This window comes from Corapipo altera, unplaced genomic scaffold (assembly GCF_003945725.1).
Source record: "Corapipo altera isolate COAL_440 unplaced genomic scaffold, ASM394572v1 61411, whole genome shotgun sequence".
NCBI classification, from domain to species: Eukaryota; Metazoa; Chordata; class Aves; order Passeriformes; family Pipridae; genus Corapipo; species Corapipo altera.
The window spans coordinates 17303884-17327552 of NW_020884875.1; the positions used below are offsets into that span (position 1 = coordinate 17303884).

Here is a 23669-nt window from a genome sequence, read left to right on the forward strand (position 1 = left end):
GACAGTGATACTGTCTTGCTAATTTAAAGCCTAAAACAAAACAACTTGAGTCAAATATAATGAACTTAATGCCTAACCACTTTCCTACTCAGTCCAATACATAACCTACATTTCAAAATGACTAGCAGAAACAAAGTGAAAAAGAAATTCTGTGTGCATCAGAAGAAAAATATTAGTCCTACTACCATTAAAGGAAGAAATACAGGGTTTTGGTGATAAGGATATGTGTGTGTTCTGAAAGAGAGTAAGTAATGTAAAGGTAGCAGAAAAAAAGGAAAGACATGGAAGGCATAGGTAATGACAGAAAAAAGCTGTTTGTAAATGTGTATTAAATCTGGTTCACTTTTTCTTCCTGTGGTTCATAATTCCAGCCACCATTCCCAAATATAATGCTAAACAGGATGCGGTCCTGAGTGGCTTCAGGAGAACAACCATGAATCATGAAATCACTGCTGCTTTGATTGTTTATTGTTGATTTACTACAAGGCCTCAAAGATTTACTTTCTGAGCCTCAAAGCCAAGCTGTGCAGCACAAGAGATGCAGAGGTTAGTGTGCCTCTGACCTCTCCTCACAAACAGTTAAACCAAAGAGTGTGAGATCAATACAGCATAGCACCTCAAAATTCCAGTTAATTAATTCTGAAAGAATGCTAGATATGAGACAATCAGCTGTCCTCCCTTTGTCCCTCTGGAACCCAGCAAACCAAATTCCTGAAGTTTCACACCAGCAGCCTAAATGTCCCTTATCCTGTAATTAAGTCACAAAGAGTTTTATTGAAATCTGTCTTGAAACTGTGTTGGCTTCTCCCCTTCACTATTTGTGTGGCTGTTCCAGGATTTCACACTTTTGACAGTTAAAAAGGAAAATGCAAACACTAAAACAAACACCTAGTAACTTTTGTTCTTTGAATTTGATCAGTTGATCTCTGCTTCATTTACATCACGTTTTTCCTAAGTGGTGTTGATCCCCTAGATGTATTTATAAAAAGTATATTTATTTAATGTATTTGTAATATATTTATTAGCCTCTCAGCCCTTATTTTAATAAGTTTAACAAACCAGTACCTTTTAGACTATGCTGAAGAGAGAGAAGGTCTCCACTTTCCTAATTGTGCAAAAGACTCTTTCATGTGTGTATCCACTTACTTTTTTTTTTTTTAGGTCCACATATCTGTTTCATAATGGGCAAAATAGATTGATACAAAATTGGAGATTGAATGAAATTCTGACTTGTCTGATAACTAATCATTATCCAAAAAAAGGGACATGTTTGAGCTATCTTGCATTAAGATACTTGAAAACACGTTAGGGATGGAGTATGGGGTACTCTCTTTCAGAACACACACATATCCTTATCACCAAAACCCTGTATTTCTTCCTTTAATGGTAGTAGGACTAATATTTTTCTTCTGATGCACACAGAATTTCTTTTTCACTTTGTTTCTGCTAGTCATTTTGAAATGTAGGTTATGTATTGGACTGAGTAGGAAAGTGGTTAGGCATTAAGTTCATTATATTTGACTCAAGTTATTTTGTTTTAGGCTTTAAATTAGCAAGACAGTATCACTGTCAAGTCTTCACAAGATGAAATGGGACATTGGATTGCCAAATAGTGGATCCTAGTAGTGATTTTTTTTTCAGTAAAAATCAACTAGCCCCCCCATAGGAGCACTTCACACAATTTTTCGCACATTCAAAGTCGTGTAGCACACCGACTGGAGTCTCTTCAAGACATGTTTTAGGGTTTAAATACTTCCTTGCTTCTTCTGAAAACATTTAACCTGATCCATATTAGCAACTCATTGACCTTTTTGTGTTTACAGCACTTCAGAATACACTCTATGAATGATCCTACATAACTTCCTGCCCTCTTCTTCAGTTAATTAAATGCCGTGTCTTATTTTCCAGAACAAATATAAAACCTTAAAAATGGTGACTTAGTCTTCTGTTTTTGCTTGGTTTCCTATTGTAGGGCTGACAACTCTGCTCTCCTACATCAAACAAGCACTGTTTAACAGTTACGAAGAAATATCTAGTGATGTACTGCTCTTGTATCACAGCTATCTTGCTTCAGTGAACATTTTATTTCATGCAAAACTGGAACAAAGTGGTTACAGGAAGAAAAAAGAATGGAACTCTGCATGAATAAATAGTAAAAACAGTACTAAAGATATTATTAAGCAGTCTAATAATTATCAGTTTGATACCTGAGAAGAAGTCAGATGAACTAATGTATGTGATTACAGCAGGATAAGAAAAATTATCCAATAGCAGTATCCAACTAAGGGAAACAATAAGCTAAAACTTTAAGCATGTTATTAAGATATGCAGTGCCCACAGCAAGAGAACAGGACTTACAACATTAATTGATGGTGTCTAGAGCATAATTTTCTTTTCAGTCCTCACAAGTTTAATGCATCAAAAAAAGAAAATAGTATATTAATAGCAGGTTTAATAAAGCTGGAATGGAACTAGTCCCAAACATGTTTAGATTCGCAGCTTCAGCTAATTTTACCTCTTGTAAACAAAAAGGTAACATAGCAGTTTCATTTCCAACCACTGGAAACTGTGGATTCTGTTTTGTGATTAAATAGTTGGTGCTGATACAGTCCTTAAATGGAGTAAAAGTTCAGTTGGTACCCATCTAAGGTATCCCCAGGTCTATTTTCATGCTTTTATCCAGTTAATAAATGATAGAACTCAAATCTAGATATTCACTGTGTTAAAAGTTACACATTCCTACTAGAAGGAAAAATAGAGAAATTCTCATCCCACCATGTCTTCAATTCTACTTCTATACAAGTGGGAAGGATTCACACTGAATTTAAACGTGCACAAGGAGTGCAACTGCTCCCTTGGCTGTATGATCACATGTTTAGAACTCAGTAATGAGAGCTAAAACAGCTGAAGAAACAAGTTCTTGGTGCCTTTATGCAAACTTAGACATGAAGAGGTGTTAATTATGTAAATGATCATGCACAACAGGCAGTATAGTATAATGAACTAATCAATAGCATAGGACAGTGCACAACTTGCCATTTGCTTTTGTTCTTGTGTACTTCTTTGTATTTCCATTGACTTAGTGGTCTTTTCGAACCAATTTTTAACATGATAAATCACAAGTCATGCCTTTTTAATACATCAGTATGAAGTACTTTCCTTCTCAATTTCCAATTGATAAAAAAATCTCCTATGAATCTGAAGGAAAGAGACAGATAACATCCCTCCTGTAGGATGGTGGTACAGTTTAGAGGATCGTTTTCAATAATGGATTTCCATTAACAGTCTAGGTGAAGACAGAGGGCATAAGCTATTGCACATTTTAAGGTTTATAAAATTTTACTCTATTATTTAAAAACAATAATGGTAATTAGATTATCCTTACATTAGTCGTTGAAGAAGTATTTTTATAATTTCATTCTGGGATAGTCAAGTTAGTTCAAATTACTGATGATGTAAGAATTTTTCCAAAAGGCTCATAATTCCAATTTATTTTCTACAGAAACATTTGCACTGCTTTTATCTGTAAAGGTAATTCATTTAGAAACTCCTGCAGATTTTTTATGTGGACTGTAAAGATATCCTTTGTCGGCTGTCTCAACCTTTTTTTTTTTAGTAACTCCAAAAAAAAGTTATTCACCCTGATCCAGTAGAATTAGAACAAGAAATTGTCTGAGTCGGACATACTTCTTACTCATCATCCCACAGATTATTCTGGTTGTCTTCAAATACGTCATCTTTATAAGCAAAAACATCCCTCACAGAGCTCTTACTACTCCATGAACACACTATATAAAATTAGAGAAACTATTTGAAGAATTTTTCCTCTTTGGTAACTGTAGATAACCCAGTGCTGTAATCTTGGGAGCCTAATAATTTCTCTAATAGATATTAAAAATTATATCTATGAACTTATTTAATTAAGTTCTTGATGTGAAAATAGTAAGTAAATAATATCAAATGATAAGACTGATTCTACTTTCTGAAATATCTTCTGATAATTTTATGTCCCAGTGAGTTATCTTACTACAAACCCTAACCTTTTCAAAATAATAATTTTTTTCAAACCAGAAAGGGCATATGACTCACTGGGATGAAGAAGTCATTCCCATTTCCCTAATTGCTGTCCAGAGGTGTAATATGCTTTTAGCTGCAAATCTCCTAAATAGAGTTCCTGGGTATATCTTTTCCAATAATAGTTTCATTTAATGGTTTTCTATTAAATTATAAAGTAAAAAAGATTTAATCTACAGGAAATAAGATCAGCTTTATTTTGTTGCTTATTCTATTAATATTTGTTAAAGATATAGTACAATCCTGAATAATACAGTTGTCTTGTGAATACCGTTAAAATAACATGGCGATAAATAATGATTTAAGTTATAGGAAGTTGGGATGGTGATTTCAATTCGAGTTTTCAGTGGTTTAGTTCATGTAGGTGACAACATTTTATTACATATGGCGGTTTCGTGTGATGCTATTATCAGTCAATTTATGGCTAAATAATCTTCCTGTTTCATTTCAGATTTAGTCTCAGATTTAGTTAGTGGTGGTAAAAGGAAGCTTGCCCTAAAAGTCCATAGGGTTCAGAGATCTGGCTATTTGTACAGAATCTTAACTCAAGAAATCACCAGAGAAGATTAGAATTGATCAGAAAGCTACTGAATATTTTTCATAATTTATAATGTCTTCTCAAGATAGATAACTAAAAAGGATAGAAGAATCATATTTTTATGATTACATTTACTTTGATATCCTGGTAGCATATGTTTTATTTAACACTGAGTCTAAATGTAGATTTCAACCAGATAGAGAATTCTTCCTATTGTACCTTTGCATAATATTTTTTGCTCAGATTCAGGAAAGAAAAAGGCATCCTATAAACCTGCCAGTTTTTATAGGATCCATGACTCAATGTTTTAAGTGACCTCATTGCTACAGCAGAAGTCTGAACTGTTTCATGCATAGCAGGGAAATAGAAATACACTACTTAGGAAATCAAAAGTCCCCGAGACTTCACCCATCGTTTTTGAAGAAATTTAAGACATACTTTAGAAAGACTAACCATTTTTTGTCCTGAAGGATCCCAAGACAAATGACATCATAGGGATTATTCAAGTTTTTTTTAAATACATAATTAAATAATGAGATTTCACCATACAAATATAGTTGGTTATGATTAACTTTATTTTAGATACTTTTAGTAAGTCTTCTGATTTAGAAATACCAGTACCTTTGCAGGATATATCGCTTGCTGTACCCTCTACAGAGTTCAGACTTTGAGTATTCCCTCCCATTCAAATTTTTGTTATAATGTTGTTGTACAATAAAAGATTGCTACACTTTACAAATCTCAGTGTCCTTTGATCTCTGTAGTCAAATTCTTCCTACATAATATGCACTTTACTATAATTAAATAAATTGCCTACTCTCAAGATGAGCTACAAATAAGAAATAACTACTTCTGGAATTAACAGAGGGCCCTGCAGAATAAATAGCAAGTTGGCCCACAGTTGTCATGACACTGAGTTTCTGTTTACTGCACTAATATAAGCATTGCTCAAAATTTGTTCAATAATGTTATTTAATTGGACTTAAAATGTAAAAAAATATTTGTAAATGTATTTACAGATAGCTTTAATATTAAGCTACAGACCATCTTTCACTGTGAATCTTGAACTTGTAAAAACATCTTGTCCTACATTGCCCTGCAGACTAATAATCAGGCTTCTGTCACAGGCTATAAATGTTTCTAAGCAACCACAACCCACTTTAAATATGCTAGTCAATTAGCTCTAGACACCATCTTTCAGTGTTTGTCTCCATTATTTCTTTCTGACTTGAAACATAAAAGACAGAGAGATAGAGAGAATATTTTAAAGTAATGCCTTTACTGATCAAGAGTGATGCTGCTAAGCAGTACCTCTGCAGATAAAGAAAGTCCTTGGACAGCCCCTTGTCCAAGAGTAGGGTAGTGTGAGTGCTCATCAACCTCTTATCAACATATAGACCAGTAAGAACAGAAACTTATCTGGCTACTGCCAATATGGAAAATAAAAAGGAAGATGGTGCTGGTGACTGTGGGAAACAGTTTCTCTCATATTGTCCAGTGTTTTCATACTGCGATTTTTAATATTCACTCCTTTCCACATTAAAAACAATGAAACAAAAAATCCCAAACAAATGATAAAGAGTCTCCCAATAAAGTAAACCCAGTTCTTAAATACTTTTATTAGGCAATACTTTAAAGAATAATTTTTCTATTCAAAAGTTAAATATCAGTGGAATTTTGAACAGAGAGGAATGTCTTAGTTAAGTAGCTTATTCCTATTAATCTATTGTTTTCATTTTTTCTCTCTCATATTTATAAGTTTCATTTTTTCCTAGTTACAACAACCTCGCTTGATGTGGTCTGTTTTCTTTCTTACCTGTAATGTTTTTCCCACTGTACTATTGTCTGAAAACATCTTAGTGAGGAATATCTAAGAAGGAAATGCTGACATTTCTTTAAGTCTCATATGATTTAGCACAGCCCCCTCCATTGATGGCTGCACAAAACTGTACTTGCTATGAGTATGCAACATGATTTACCTAAGCAAAGATGAATATTTTTGGAACTTCATACCAAACAGCAAGGTTTATAGAGTTCTGGTATTGCCACTCTCATTTAACAAAAGATTGAGAATGGAACAAATGATAAAATTACATAAAACCAGGGAAGCAAGAAAGAGGCTAAGGAATGTATCTGGTAGCTTATTTAAGTCACTAGTTATATTTTTATGTGTTGCTTTCCAATTGATAGCATATTCTATAAGCTGTACCATAAAAGCAAGAAAGGCCAAAGATTTTTATAATACAATAGCTCCCCTGGGGTATCAAGTGGCTAATAATAGAATTTTGGGAAGTGTAAGAAGAGCACAAATATACAGTGTTACTACCCCTGGGCATGTGTCCACATGCCTGCTCCTTAGGGAGTTTCTGAGGCCAGAGGGAGTATCAATGTATTTACAGATTAATGGAATTTTTCCTTTTCATTTTTTCTGGTTTTCTGTTGAGTCTATGGTAAATATGAATCCCAAATAATTTTTTGGAAGACCTTTTACATCTTTTCTACAAACTGTATTTATTCTGAACTTGTATTTGTTGTTTTCACTTTTCAGACTACAGTTTTTGTACTGGAATAAAAAATGAATGATAAGTTTTTTCTTTTGCTTTCTATACATCAGGCATGATTTTATAAACCTCTGCATGATCTTTTCTTGTTTTATCTCTGTTCCAGGTTGAAGAATGCTAGATATATAGCTATTGTATATATAATGTATGTATATATATATATATACACTCACACACATATATATATGCTCTCTCTCTATAGTACATATAGCGTGTATATATGTACTGTGTATATATGTACTGTATATATAGTATGTGTAGTCATGTGTTAACTGACTTATTTTTGATCATCCTTTTTGTCCTGCTCCTCATCTTGCCTGATTTATTTGCTGTATATATTTTTGCTTTATTTACTTTATATATTTGCTTTATATATTTTCTTTATTTGCTTTATATATTTTGCTGTATTTACCTTTGAGATAAACTACCTAACTCTGGATGAAAATTAACCAATTTCAGAATATGAGAGCTTGTGATATTGGAACTGTTTTTTCTCTGGGAGTATAACTTCACATTTCCTGCATGCTGAATTTCACCTGAAAGTTTATGATCCATTCACAGGACTATCTTAGGACTCTTCTGTCTTTTTCAACAAATAATTCCATAATTTTACCTCTCTAAATAGCTTAATAACCCAAGGTAAACATGTGATATTATTTTCACCATGTTTTTCAGCTCTGCTATCATCGTTTTAAACTTAATAGCTTAATGTATGAAACTTGAAGGTTCCTCTTGAACACAGAAATAATTTAGCTTTCATAATATGACCAACAACCTCCAATTTCTTATACATTATAATATATATATATAATATGTAAAATGTATTCTAAATTACCAAACTGCCTGTACATATATAAAATAATCACAAATTTGCTTTACTAATCTTAATGCTTTACTAATCTTAAATTCTTTCTCACTATGGACTTATCTACTTCAATTAATACCCTGCCTTACTCATTAAAAATAGATTGGTCAGGTCACATGAGCCTGACCGTCGTATTAACTTACACAAAGTATGTAGAAAGAGTACTAAAAGTTTGACACACCTTTTTCATACAGCTATAGCTAGCAGTATACTTTCTTACAAGAATCAGTGTATTGCTTTCCAGTCTTACTCTGCCTTTATAGGTGAGTATTATTCATTGTACAGAGACCAGTGTGAGATGTCACATAAAACAGAAGTCTGGAAGTGCTCAGTATCCTTTCTTGTTACTGTTGCTAATCATTAAACACATTGAGTAAATTTCTATTTAATTTGGAGCACAACTTAGGAATCACCCATTAGCAGTCAGACTTTATTTTTGTCTAAAATTGCAAAACCTGAACTATAATCTCACTTCTTCACCTTAGGATATATCTAAGGATATATCTTAGGATATATCTATATTATACAGTCTACTGATTCAAGGATTATACTCTGTTTCCAAACCGGAAGAAATCTGAATTTCATAACGAATACATTTTACAAGATGCAATAAGTATTGTTAAGTAGAAGGAAGTTTGTGGTTTACAACACAAAATAAGCCATAAGAATTCACAGGCTTTTTAGAAAAAGAAAATTAACACTTAGAAAATGAGTATATGTGAAATCTTACTTTGAATCTTTGTAGATTTTGCTGCTGTCCACTGAATTTCTCACCTAAGGAAAAAAGAAAGAAGCAAAATAAAACTTTGTGAAATTAATTATAAATTATTTAGTTAAAGAATTTATGTTACAAATTGTCACAAGCAAGATTCATATTTACTTTTCAATTCTGAATCCAAGTGCAGAGAACATCCTGTGTATTGAGTACTTAATATTTAACAGTAAAAAAGTTCTATACAATTTAAAATACACATGCTTTCTCAGGCTTCAGTCTATGTAACAGTATGTCCATATAATACAAAAGGCAAAATATTGTCCTTCAAATTATAAAAATGTAAAAACTCAATCTTCAGTGCATTGAAATGGATATTAATTTTCATTGTCGGAAAAGAAATAATTTTAATATATTTGATGCTTAGAACATATTACGCACTATATTTGGTTTTTTGCATGCAAACAATAAATATTTTCAAACTGAGAAAATGCAAACATAAGAACCCAATTCAATACTCAACTAACTTACAGAGACTCCCTCCATGAGTTCTAAAGGCAGCTCTAAAGCGGAATTTGCTTTTAAAAGGTGCTGCATTTTTCTACTAAGCAGAAATATTTTCTTCCAGGGGATCTAACAATGACAAAGGACTTATCAGGTTCAAGACATAGAGACAAAATATCTTCAGTTTGAATTTCTGTTCTGAACCGCAGCTGAAGATTTTAAAATTAGCATTCTTTTTTTATTTAATTGAAAGACAATCACAGAGCTATTCTCCATAATTTCTGACAGAGAAATAGAAAAAGTACTTTTGTGTGGGTGTTGTGGTTTAGGAATATACTTCCCAATTCAGTGCCCCCACCAAGACTCTCTCAAACCAGATACTTTCTTGCTCCCTGCCCCACACTCCGCCTTCCCACTGTGGCGGGATGGAGTTGAGAATTGCAGACAAAAAAGGTGAAGATCACAGGATGAGATAAGAACAATTTACTAGAAACAGCAATGAGATGAGAAAGCAAACAGTAGCAGCAACAGTATTAATAAAAAAGTATACAAAAGATATGATGATTCATATGCAAAAATGCTCACTCCAGACCCCCAGACAATGAAAAATGGCAGACAATGCCACCATATTTTTTGACTGTAAGCCACACCCTTCTTCTTGGAAGCCAGAGAGTCCCTTCCCCTCAGCAATGATGTGAGGTGGTATAGAATAACTTCCAAGTCCTGGCCAAAACTAAGGCAGTGGATTTGCAACTAGCACAGGCAGATTCTTATATTACTTGGAAATCTCTCCTAGATTATATTTTTCATAGCAGAAGGTTCACTCATCCTCAATTTTCTACCAAAACTTTTAGTGGAGAGGAGAGCTGCTACTTTAATACTGCTGTTTCTGAACACAGTTCTGGAGCAATCAAACACCTTGACTGAACAACTCTACTTCACGCATGTTTCAAAAAAACAGGTAGACAGTTACAGTTTTCCTTAGCAAACATCAACACATTTCAAATTCTAACAATTAAAGTCATGTTATAGGAACCTGGTCAGTGTATGTTAAAGACTGTGCAGAGAAGTGAAACTGGCATGCTTTTCTTATTGTGGAAGGCCTCTAATACCTGTATGTTTATGTCCAACATGGGTCAATGAAATCTTCCTGCCTTCCCTATTTCCACTTTCCTGTCTTACAGGAGTGGAGGATGGGCTGGCTTAGGTACACCTCATCCTCCAGGACCTTGGGCTGGAACCTTGCCCACAGTTGAGAAAAAGTGGGTAGATCTTATGTGCACCATGCTGACTTCTCCCATATTCTCCCTACACTGCTGTCCAAAGAAGAATAATGAACAGAAGAGATATGGCTAAAGCCAATTTTTATTCCGTTTATGGGACTGTGGCAGCAGACACAAAAATGAAAGGAAGGTAATCCAAATCCAAGTATCTGTTCTCTGTGCAGCAGATGCCTCAGGGCCCAAGAAGAGACACTACAACAATCAACGCTTTTTTTTTTTTTTTTTTTTCCCCCTGTTATTTTTGATGGAGGTTTCTGTGCCAGGTCAAGCTAAACAGAACAGCTCTATTACTTGTTCATTTTAATCTGGCCTTGAATCTTGCTCTACTTTTATGTCTCCACAGTAGTTTGACTGTATTTTTGGAGATATCTAAGGGAACAATATTCTAAACTGGTTCTAACAATTTATCATTAAATATTTTGTCAGCTTTCTTATACTTGGTTTTGGGTTTTTTGATGAAAAATCATTAGGAGGTGTATGAAATCCTTAAAGACAGAAAATATAAAAGTTGTTTTTCACAGAAATACATTGATGCTTGCCAGAGAAAACAACTTTTGGTCATGGTGAAACTGTGAATTCATGTAAAAGAGTCTAAAAGTTAACACCAAAAAAGTTTTTTTTTTGTATGCTATCTATTCAGGAAATATGTCACCATGGCTCTAGATTTCATTACAGTTCCCACCCGCTTACCACCTGCTTCCAGTTGCTTTAGCAAAGTGTGCAATAAAGAGTAGCTTCCATTTATAAAGATAAAAAATTAGATTAATAAGTGAGTTTTACTCTAGCTGCTCCTTTCCCCTGTAATTTCAACAAAAGACACAAAAAAGGCAACTTCCCAAATACCTCCTTCCCCCTAAACTAAAGGGAAGATTTTGAAAATACTTAGATGAATGAGTAATTTTTCACATGTGAATAGTCAAAGTGAAGCTCTGCTGACAGGGTAAGAGACATAAATTATACATGATTTGGCTCCTTCAGTAAGCATTGAATGCAAGTGACCAACTGAGTGTTAAATATATTGAGCAAAGGAATGTCACTGTGCTCCAAGGCAATTTAGGACATGTATTTCCAAAAACATAACAATAAATAATACAAGTGTATTTAAAAAATAGTTCAGAGGAAAGGCATATTTTTAGAAAGTAAACTACATATTCTGTCATTCCATAAATACAGTATCTAATGGGCAACTTTTATTATAATTGGGAGCTAAAATATAATTAAGGTAAATGAAGAATTGTCTCTCTGCTACTGGAGAATTTTCTGTTCTGTTTGTCAGAATAGTTTAAAAACATCAGTTCAATTTTTCTTGAGGACATCCACTGCTGAAGAGACACGGCTAAAATTTGCCTTTTGGATGTTAACTTTTTATGAAGTTCTCCCAGTAAAATGATATAATGAGTTCTGTTTATCATTCATCAGTCTTTGCTGCCTCTTGATCTCAAATTTGAATAATTTTTTCACTCTCTCTAGTCAGGGGAACTACTTAAAAATTATTAGTTGGCTTTGGAGCACGTTGGTGTTTCCATTACTTTCCTTTTTTTTTTTTTTTTCTAGGCAGACACTGTCTTCAGCATCCAGTTACCTGGTCCTCTTCAGCAGACCTCCTAACCCACATTTTTTTCCTCTGGCTTTCAGTGACAATCTTCCACATAAAAGCTGATACTCTAAAATTTTCCATCAATCTTTATTATTTTTATTTTATTTATTACTGAAAAAGCCTAAATATGCAGTTTCTCTTCAAGGAATAACTTACTCAGAAGCACTGCAGGAAAGTAGTGACAATTCTGCTAATTTCAATGCTATTGTATCTTTTGCACCTTTTACATGTTGGTCCATTTACCATCAGTAAAATGTTTCCTCTGAGTCAAAAGTAAGGACTGTAGGATCATATCTTTAATTTTCATAGTATATACTTGTCATGGTTTGAGATAGCCCAAAATCCAATTCCCTAGCTCCATCCCCCTCCCACATCTCAACCCAATGTGAGATGGGTTTTTCCAGACAAAACACAGCCAGACTCAAAGTGGGGGAAAGGGAATATATTACAATGACTGTACAAATAAATACTATAACACATTATACACACGATCACAACTGTCTCTACCGTGACATATAGTATTTACAATGGATCAGATCTCTTCTCCCCTCCAAATAAAAGTCCAGGAGGGAAAGGACAGATCCCTTCCAGTCTGTCAGGGCAGCAGTTTCTTCAGAGTAGCAGAAAGCAGTCTATCTCTCTCTCTCATGCATGCAGCTGTTGCTGGATCTCTGCCAGCACTCACGAGGGAGGTATCCAAGCTCCCTCGGCCCCGTCACCAACCAACCGAGGGGTCTTCCGTGGGCTTCGTTACCCCAGACAAGGCCGTTCCACCACATCATATCACGAAGATGCAGGGGGGTCTTCGTGACGGTCTGGTATCTCCAGGAGATTCAAGATCCTTGCAGGGCCTCTGTGCCCTGCCTCAGGCTGCCACCTTGGCAGCAGTGCGAGGGGGGAGCCAAGGTCACCCCCTCTGCATTCCTTTCCATCCCGGTCCAGCTTCCCAGGACGCTCTGAGCTTCTCAGCTCTTCTCTGCAGTGCATGTTGCACTTCAAGGCTCTTTCAAGTAAGAGTCCGTCATCTTCCTCCTCTCCAGGAGGTCTCAAAGGAGGTTTGGGGAGGAGGGGGGGTTGTCTGGTATCAGTTCTTACCCCCAGAACTCCGTAGCTTTGCTGCTAGCTTCTGCTGCTTCTCTGGTTTAGTTCTTATCAGTTGGCTTTTAGCCATAACCTCTGGGGCTGCCGCCGCTTCTGCTCTGCCTCTGCTCACTTACGATGGAAAACATCTCCCAGCTCACAGCTACAGACACATAGTCCAGCTTAACACTGTTCCAAGTCTCTGTAGCCCCCAACTGGGGCTGGGGGGCCCCAGAGTCCCCGAGGGGCTCCGGGCCCCTTTCCTCGTGGCTCCTACAACATGGCCACTTCTTCTAACAACCAAACTACAACTATTCTCTTCCGGTGCTTGTGATATGTTTACATTTCTGCAGGAGCGCTCATTGGATAGAACTTCAAAACTTCCAGGGGTTTCCATCCCTGGGGGTTACCACTTTTCTTAGCCTCTGGGGGAAAAACAAGGTTCAAACCACTACAATACTAATTAGGGAATCAAGTAACTGACTTTTTTTACTATTTCTGCAGAACAAACAAAATTTACCATTACAGTGAGGGCTAGTACAAGATAAATGCACCATACATTTAGAAACAATCTTTCTCAACAGTGATATTATGAAGCATTTATGAACACTGAAGTCTATACACATCAGCAAGCCTGATAAAATTGAAAAGAGCTCCTTACTTATGCAAAAATAAGCAGATGCTTAAGTATTTGCTGGAGCAAGTTTTAGTTTCTCTCCATGCGTATTGGACAGATCCTCTGCACAGGAATGAACTTCAGTCAATAAAATGATTAACAACAGCAACACACACACACTGTAATAAAGTGTATCCACTCCAGAAAAATTAATTTAAGTAATGTTAGTTGTGGTCTTACTGGTGACATGTGAAACCTTAAATCTCTTGAGATATATTACATTATAGAACAATGTTTGCAAGTATTTTACATCAACCAGTTGTTTTCCTATCTTGTGTAGAACATGTCAAGACTTTTCCACTTAGTGAAAGTTAATTATTTTGATTCATTTCCCCTCCCAAAATGCCATGTTTTCCATTTAAAAATATATTTCCAGTCATGTGTAAGCTTTAAATATTTTTACATTTCCTATTGTGTTATTTTTTCTGACTAGTTTCCAGTGTTTTGATCTTCCCCAAGTCCAGCTATAATAAATAAGAAATCTCAGAACTACTTTTGAATACCCTCTTCAAATTCGCAAAATTATTTATAACTGATGATACATACGTAAGTAAATCTCTTTATTCTGATTTAATAGTCTATCTTGACATCATCATATTCATGATGCCAGAATTTCAGTATTCATCTTTCCTTTGCAAACTCATTAACTGCTTTTTAAAATATTAATTACAATATTCAGCATTTTTCTGTTATCATAGAGAAGTCATAGGAGTGGTTCCAAAATTTACTGAATGCAATGGATAATTTTTCCTAGGCCTCAAGATGGGGTTTGAATCAGACCCTTAATTAGCATCAGAAATTAATCTTAAACGAATTTTTTATTTTACACCCATAGCAGAAATTTCTGTCTGAATAGTAGTTCTCAAATAATTCCATTATTAAAACCTAAACCCATTGTACCTGTTTTTCTCAAAGTAAATAAATTGTTCATTCATCCAATAAAATTTTTTTTTCTTCAAAGATAAGTTAATGAGAATAAATTTTTAATGTGGTGTCTTACTCATTTGTGTAGGTGACACTTGAACTTCTCTGCCATTTTGCAGCACTTGTACCTTTGTCTAACTCTTTTGATAAATTCCCATTTAATCGTGTCTTAACCAGTCTTTATAGCCAGAGAAGGGTTGACGCATTATCATTTGCTTGTTTCTCTTTAAAAAACTGATATACAAAATTTGCAGTTTTGGTATTCTGAAGGTAAATTCAATGTGAAGGGCTTACAAAAAGAACACAGGTTCCATGGTAATAAGATATATTAAAACCTGACTTCGATTTCTTCATGAAGAATTCCTGATGTCAGGTTTCACAATACATTGACCTGTTCTCCCTATTATCTAAAGATTGTGAAACCTGAGAATATATTAGTATGTGTGCATATTTTTTTGTGCTGTTATGCAAAGATATACTTGCAGGTTCATCTGCAAAATGTGGCTTCATGTGAGAACATGACTTTAGGACATAATCAGGTATATTAACACCATATACATATACAGAACTGCCATACCAGAAATCACATTCTTGTCTGATACACTAACAGAATTTTCATACCTCAAAAAGAATAGAATACAAAATGGATACAAGTAACTCAAGGATGATAATATTGCTAATTGATAATTTATTTCACTACATTTTGTTGTATATTTTCTTATTCAAACAAATGTGCTATTTTTAATTAAGAGAGATTTTTAGGTTTTAAGTTGTTTAGGGTTTTTGTTGTTGTTTTAATGTGTTGTAGCTTATTGTTGGTATGAGGCTATTTTATGATCAGGAGGACCTTGTTTTTAATAAGCTGCAATTGAGTTTAGTTAAGTGGAAATACACTGTGGGAAGTGGAGAAAATTTGAAACATGCCCATGATAACAATAAGCAATGTCCTCTGTGTCTAGTTGCTGATGCAGAAAGGATATGTAAAAACGACTGCATATGCACCTTTACAATGTGTATTTTATATAAAAGAAAATAATTTGTTGGTAAGATTTGGAACAGATTGGTGCTTCATGAGGAGATAAGATGAATAATATTGCTTAGCGCATGGGCAAGTCCTAAGGCATAGAATTAAAAACTGGTCTGCAAAACACTTTGAAAAGTTACTGTGTTTGTGAGTCAGATTACTTATATTCCTACAAACACAAGCTTCCTCTGAGCATGTAAAATTATTTTTTTGCTTAAAAAACCCCTTATGGACACTAGCAAGGCTGTGTAAACAAAACTCAGCACTAAAAATTGAAAATAGGACAAAGTTCATATCCAAGGCAGACCATTAAACCATGGGGAGGGGGGAAGGAAGGGAGGGAAAGAAAGAGAGAGATGGTTTGTTATTGTAGTGGAATAAGGAAACAGGTAGTAACTACCAGAAAACCAGAAGACACAAACAGAACTAGCAAGCTCTGTAATCATTCACATTGGTTTGCTTTTCTGCTTCCTTTTTCTCATTTGAATTCTATGGTATACACAAAGACGTTTTTACACAACGCCAGTTATTCTCCTTAAGAATGAAATGTGGGATCATATTTGTTTAAATATTCAAATATGGAGTCAGAAGGCTCTTTAAACAGAAAAAGTGAAATTGAATAATCCCTATATATTGAGGCACTTGTAGAAAATGAAATTTATACAATATGCTAACACACAGAGGAGCCACTGCTAGATAATAATCCACCACAAGATATGCCACACTACAGAAGTATTGTTCAAATCGAATGACAAATAAAGGGGATATTTTTCATAATAGACTGTGTATGATTTTAGCTGATACTTCTGTACCAATGGATAAGTAAATGGGATACATATGAATGAGAATAAAATAGCAGTGGAGACTTTCTACTCCCTTCAGGGACAAAGTATTTTCTCTTCAAAGATTCCAGTCAAAGGAAATGTAGGCCTTTATTTTCAAAACTATATAAAATCTTGCTGAGGCAGGATACAAGAAGTTTGATGGATGAACACAATGATTTTTGTACATGTATAGTACTAATAAAAGTTTCTGAAATAGCAGCTGTATACAAGCATGTAAAAAGAAGTAGAAGAATAACATTAAATTACAGTTCTACCATCTTAATTTTCATAACTCTCAAGCCGCGACATACTGCATAGATCTAGAGCACTACTGTGCAATATTGATTTCTGCCATTTATCTGAAATGAGGAATAAGTGAAACACTGAATATCATTAAAGTTAATAAGGGAATCATCTTAGTTGTTCTCAAGAGGTAATTTTAAACAGAAAAAACCTCAAAACTGAGTTTATATTCAGAGTTGCTAGGGGATTAAATGAGACTGTTGCCAAGGTGAAATAATACCTGAAAATTCCTGACATACATCATCCAAAGGTTTCTGTAGTCTGATCTTCCATTTTGACTCAGCGTTACCAGTGGTCTGAATAAACACTTACTGTTGCTAAGGACTGATGTTGTTGCCAGGTGAAAATGGCCTGTATTAACCTGCCACAAATATCTAAATATGTTGATAGAAGTATGCTGATAAAGAATAGGAGAAACATGTCTTGGAAAATTGGATGATCTATTATTTCTTATCCACGATGTAACAATAAAGTGACTTTTCTTAGTCACTGTGCACATGAACTCTAACCCATAAAAGTGTCAATAAAGTACTTGACAATAATGATGGTAGTCTTAAATGAATGTTGTGTTCTATAGGATATAAATCTTAATCATGCATTCAATATAACCTATAAAATTGTTACTGAGGGGAGCTAACTGAAGTCAGATAGCCCTTTGTGTAATTCAGATTAGCAAAGACATATGATCACTGCTCCTTTATCTTTCAAATGGATTCTGTCATGCTGTCCTTTAATGTTATGAAATTTGAGTACCATTATCTCAAAAGCAACTAAGAATATGCTTCAAGTAAAACAATGAAATAGATACTTTGAATGTAAATGAACAGGTTCTTTAATTGCTGTGTGTCAGCACATGTATGTAACAGGTATATTTCTTAGATGCTGGTTAAATTGCAGTCTAATGCCTTTTTGAAAATTTGCATAGCATTGCCAATAATACTTTATAGTATAATCTTGCCTGTAAAATCTTGTCATTCTTAGTCATTTCAGGAAGTAGCTCCTTTTTTTATAAATCAAATAGAGATAGGAGACCAGCAGAAACCATTAGACAGAAATATTCACACAGAAGAGCTTGAAAAACAGTTGCAGTATCCTTTCTTGATAAAAACTATTACAGTACACTACATGCATATAATTCTTGCTTTCATTTGTCGGTATTAAGTACAAAGCACTGACCTACACTATGCTACAGAAAAATCTATTATAATGGATGAAATTATACATTTAGAGAAAATTAGTTTACACAATGGAATGGAATGGTGAAGTTACAGTGTTCAGCAGCAAAGTTTTCACCCTCTTTAGAACCCTTCCTAGAAGCCATTTAGCCATCTTTTACATCTTACAAGGCAGCTTTGTTCTTGGTTTTGCTGGGCTTTAAAGAGACTTGTAAAAAGTCACTAAAGAGTGTGATCTCTACAAAACATCTGTCTACTGTTCTACCCAAACTCAGAACTCTTGATGTCACAAAGGCTAAGAAAGCACAAATGCTCTTGTGTTGTGGAAGCTTATGTCTCTATGCTTAGCTTTGACTGACACATCATTTCTTCTCTGGACCCCAATCTATTTTCTGCCTCACTAAACTTACAAAACTCTGCATAAATTTTCCTTCTCAGCTTGTTCTGTAATCCTATGAACACACTGTCTTCCTGTTCATTCCTTCAGTCAGTAAGTGCCAGCTGTTGGGTCCTGGAAACAGTTTTAGTTATGTGAAGTAAAAAAGTGCAGAAAAAAAAAAGTAGTTGATCAGAAAGCTGTGAGAATAACAAAAACTTTGTGATTGCACTGAAATATTGAATCAGAATGTTTAAGTCAAGTAAAAGAAAATTATGGTTTCCATCAATCAGCATATAAATGAACTTAGACTAGATACATTTTCCATGGAAAGATAAAACTCTGGGTGATTTCGGTCTATAAACTAATCCCTTTTTGATTGTTCTGTTATGCATGAAACAGAGGTCATGCTGAGAAATGAAAAAAAAAACTGGAATGAACATAAATTAATTATCCTAATATATTCTGCCATATTGCATCTGTCAAAAATGTCCTCATTTTTAATGGGAAACCTGCAACACCCCATGCATACCCTATCCATATTTTTACAAGTTATAAAACGTTTGCATTTTCAATATCCAGAATGGAAGTATTTATAATATTGTAGCTGAAGCTAATTAATATGTGCATGTATAATTAAACATAAGTAACTCTTTGCATGAATTACAATGGTTTCCAGGCGGCACTGCCTCCAGAGTGACAGAGGAAGCTGCCTTCCTCTGAAGGTGCAATGGGACAGAGATACAGCTTCACATGGATTTGCAGACCCTGCTGTAGAACTTGAAGGTACATGAATACCTACAGTCTGGAAGGGAGTGACAATACTTGGTAGCAGTACATTAATGTCCTGCCTTGCTGATGAGGTACATACTCCTTGCCCTTCCCTGGAAGAAGGAGAAAGACAGCAAGTCTCACCAGCATACACAGCAGCTGTGGTATCTCCTTGTCAAAAGTCTTTGCATTTGCAGAGTTCGCATAGGTCAAGAAAGTATCAGAAATGACAGCTTCTTAGAGAGTCTATCATGTTGTACCTGTTTGGCAAGAAACAATACTTTTTATAGTGCTCTCTTGTACAAAAGGTGTCACCTTTCTCATTCAAGACAGACTGGTTTTCCCATGTGACAACTCTGAAGTGGCTAAGAATGGTCTACACCTCACATCACCATGAGTTGTCCAGCCCCTGCTATCTGCTGATTGAAGTAAAGAAAACCTGCTTGCCTTTTTTAGGCATAGGATATGAAATCTCGGAGCTCACCCCTGTCACGATTTGTGTTTGACCTGTCACTATTTATCAAGACCAGAGACTTGAAGCTGATTCGATAAGGCTCAAAGGATAGCTTTATTCTTGAAAAGACAGATCCACTTTTTCCTCACTAGTTTTCTTGGGAACAGATAATGTTTGAGCAAAGAACAGAAGTGGTGCATGTAGCTAAGCAGACAGAAGAATCCAGAAAGACTTTTGAATTGCTAGGAGGTCGTGTGTACTTGTTTTGCAGACCTAGGCATTTACACATGTCTGAACAGAAGGCACATTTTCTGTGCCATAAGCCAAGAGTTCCCTAGTTCCAGTAAACTGGATCACTTCAGGTAACATCTTGAAATTCTTGTAATATCTGGAGTTGAGAGATATGTGATTGTTATTTTATTTTCCAATCCATAAAGTCTAGTGGTAACTCCCTACCTATTTCTCTTACTCTCAGAAATGATGTTCCCAAAGGGAAAAACAGTTGGGAAGAATAAGACAGGCTTTCTGTGTTGACTTTCAGAGATCAATGAGAGAGAAGTGCTGGTTTAAACTCAAGATAGCTGTGGTTTACCATGAGAAAAATAAGCAAACTTAGAGCATTCCTGCTGTGTTCCTCTGTCTTTAATCTGTATACCATTATACATTATGCCTTTGTGATATGTAAAAGAATGGGAGGCTTAATTCAATTTAAATGTACTGCAGTGATTAGTTGTTGTGGTTGTTTATTGTGCTAACTGTAACACTACAATACAGGAGCTCTGAATAAAAATATTACAATGAATTCAGAAGTCTGATAAAGATAAGTACCAGAGATCCTAACAGATACAATGTAATGATAAAATACCTGGAATAATATTATGTTATGGATAATTTTAGTATTTCTGTGAAAAAGGGAAGAATTTACCAGGGTGTACATATATTAATATTCATAAGTAAATTTTAGTGTAATTTTAGAATTTGCTGATTAGAGGAACAAACAGAACTACTATTTACTGAAAAAATTGCTTAGTAAGAACCACTAATGAAACAAACACCTTTGCATCTGTTTTGTTTGCTTACTGGTGAGGTTTGGGTAATGAGATACAAAAAGATAGTAAAGTCTACTTCTTTCAGTCTCTCACCTATGCGAAGACCTAAGAAGGCTCTTGCAGGTAGTCAAAATAAATATGTAATGCCACAAGTGCTGAGCTAATTAGGAAAGCTCGTGATTTCTTATAGGAGTTAACCAGTTCTTCTAGATGGGCCAATAATTTTTTCCATGTTTTCTGGAACTATGAACCTTAGCCGAATCTCTGAAATGCATGTGGAAATACAAACTTCCTTTTTTTTGGTACTTGCTTCTCTGCACAGCTGTTTTTCAAGCTTCTTGCTCTATTCTTTGGAAATCCTTTGGAAATAATCATCTCAACAAACTTAAAGAAAGACTGATAAACTTGGTAAATCAGTACTGCACCAAATAACATTCTGAAATGTTAATGAGATAACTGGATACTACATATCATCCTATGAAGAAAGAGGCAAATCACATGTAAATCCTAAGATCTTCACCTTCTATTACTCATAATTGCCTGATAAAGAATCATGCAGTACACTGCATTTGCAATAAAGATTCAGAGAAATTGCTCCATTCTTTCAAATCTTTTACCTAGAATATGGAAATAAGATAGAGTCATGATGTTTATATGAGAAGTCTTAGGGGAAAGATGATGCATCATCACAGAAAATGGTCTTCCAACTATGTCCTCAATCTTCAAAATATAAAATTTTACTCTCCTCCCTCCCTTTTATCTGTCTTTCCACTTTCAAGGTAATGGTGGAGGAGCTCTGTTATACTCTAGAAAGATAACAAGGGGATATTATAGAGAGAATGATGGAGAGGTTTGTTGTATTCTTTTCTGAAAACACTATGTTAGTACACATATGGTCCTTTCTTCATTCTTCTGTCTCAGAGTAAACCATTAAGTTCCGACAAGACATATGCATATCTAATGCATTTTCATGAACATAAAAAAAATATGTATTTATGATCAAATAAATCAACAGTCTTATGGAATGATAAATATTCCTTAGTAGGTGGAGATGGAGTTCAGAGAGATCTCATTATAACCAGAACAAAGTCACACCAAAACAAAGATTCCAGCCCCAAGGGAAACAATGAAAATGAGCAAGAAATTTGAAAGACATAAAGTGAAGAAACTTCTGGTTTTATGAAATAAGTCCTGAGTATAATACAGTAATTAAATACACGTATTTACAATACACAACCAGAATTGTTACACAAACATACAGAATTTGGCAGATCATGAGGCTTTTGAAGTGTTGGTTTTAATTTATTATATCAAATGTCATGTCTAAAAATGTAACTGGCTTTCCAAGAAAACCTTTTTATAGGTTTATAGGCAATATCTACACAATAAAGCCCCCCTAACACTGTATTTTTCTTTCATTCACTGAATAGTTTTTCATGAAAACAGTCAAAAATGTACTTTTGCAGCAGGAATTAATGAAATTGGCTCAGTTACAGCAATGACATAAGCAGCAACTATGGTTTTCTGATTTCCATAAGAGTAGTGAAAAAACCGAAAGATAAAAAACCGTAACAGAAGAATTCTAAATGACTGCTTTTCCCTTTCTGGCTTTAAAACCTAGTGTCATCTACAACTGTGGTGTCCCTCTGCTCAAATTTTTGTAAATGATTCCTTCTTGTAAGGAGAAAAATGTTTCTGTATTGAACCATCCTCATTTTCTCTTATTTCCTTTCCTACCACAGAATTTTACACTCAATTTATCAGGCAATTAAAACTCAAATCAACAGTCACATAGCAATTATGCTATAAGGGGAATATATTGCAAACAAAGGTTTGATTAACTCCTCCACATGGCAGTAAAAACTGTAGTTGGAGTCTGTGTATCAACCCAATAACAAAACAAAGCACTTTTTCTTTAATTGCTCTCTCCGAGGAACAGAGTAAAGGATGGGATGTAATGGGATTAATGATAAAATATGGGATAGGTAATAGGTAGCCAACTTCAAACTTTGTGACTAAAAACAACTGCTGCCTTGTATCTGGTTGGGTTTTTTTAATTCACCATAACATTATTTGATTTTACATAGCTTCTTAAGAAGAGTTTCATACATTACAGGTTCACCACTGACACTGGCAGATATTTTCTGTTCATAGTTTCAAAGCAGGGCATAAACATAAGGTAAAGGAAGCTTTAACTTCTAGAGAGGATTCCAGTTCAGACTAATTTCTTAGACAAAATGTTTGTGTTTTTCTTCTGGATAGACATATTCAGGAAGTTCCACCTAAATATGAGGATGAACTTTATTGCGCCGATGATTGCACTCCAAAATAGATTGCTCAGAGAGGTCGTGGTATCTCCTTCACTGGATACATTCTAGAACCATCTGGTCACAATCCTGTGCCATGTGCTCTAGAATGATGCTGCTTGAGCAGGGGAGTTGGACCAGATAACCTACAGCTGTCCCTTTCAACCTGACCCACCCTGTGAGTCTGGGATACCGAAAATTTGATATCCAGGTTGGTAGTTTGGCTTTTCTTATGATGACCTCATCACTCTGAAAATTAGCACCAGCCTTCAAAGTACTGCATATCTCACTGAATAGAATATGGCCCTCTATGAATTTCTTGTATAACTTTTATTCCATAATTCCTTTCAAGATGCTTTCCTGGCTAGGAACCCACAAACCCACATCTAGATTTTGTGGATTTTGCCTCGTGTGGAGCAGGTGTTCAGAAAAAATGTGAGAGGATCTAATCTAAGCACTGTTTTTTGACACAAGTTGTGCAAGTATGTCTGAAAACTGAATATCAATGTTTAGTCTGATTACTCAGCAAATTATTTTAATATCAGACTTTAGGAACTTTAGGCCTATTGTGAC

The 23669-nt window shown here is 34.9% G+C and overlaps 1 protein-coding gene across 47 annotated transcripts in view; it reads right to left on the reverse strand.

The window, feature by feature from the left end:
- Positions 1 to 23669, reverse strand: part of PTPRD (protein tyrosine phosphatase, receptor type D) — a 1162785-nt gene that overhangs the window by 430805 nt on the left and 708311 nt on the right. For all 47 annotated transcript variants that reach the window (XM_027635107.1, XM_027635108.1, XM_027635120.1 and 44 more), the window contains one exon: positions 8769 to 8812. The gene's annotated coding sequence lies outside the window, so the exon portion shown is untranslated. The remainder of the gene's footprint in view (positions 1 to 8768; positions 8813 to 23669) is intronic.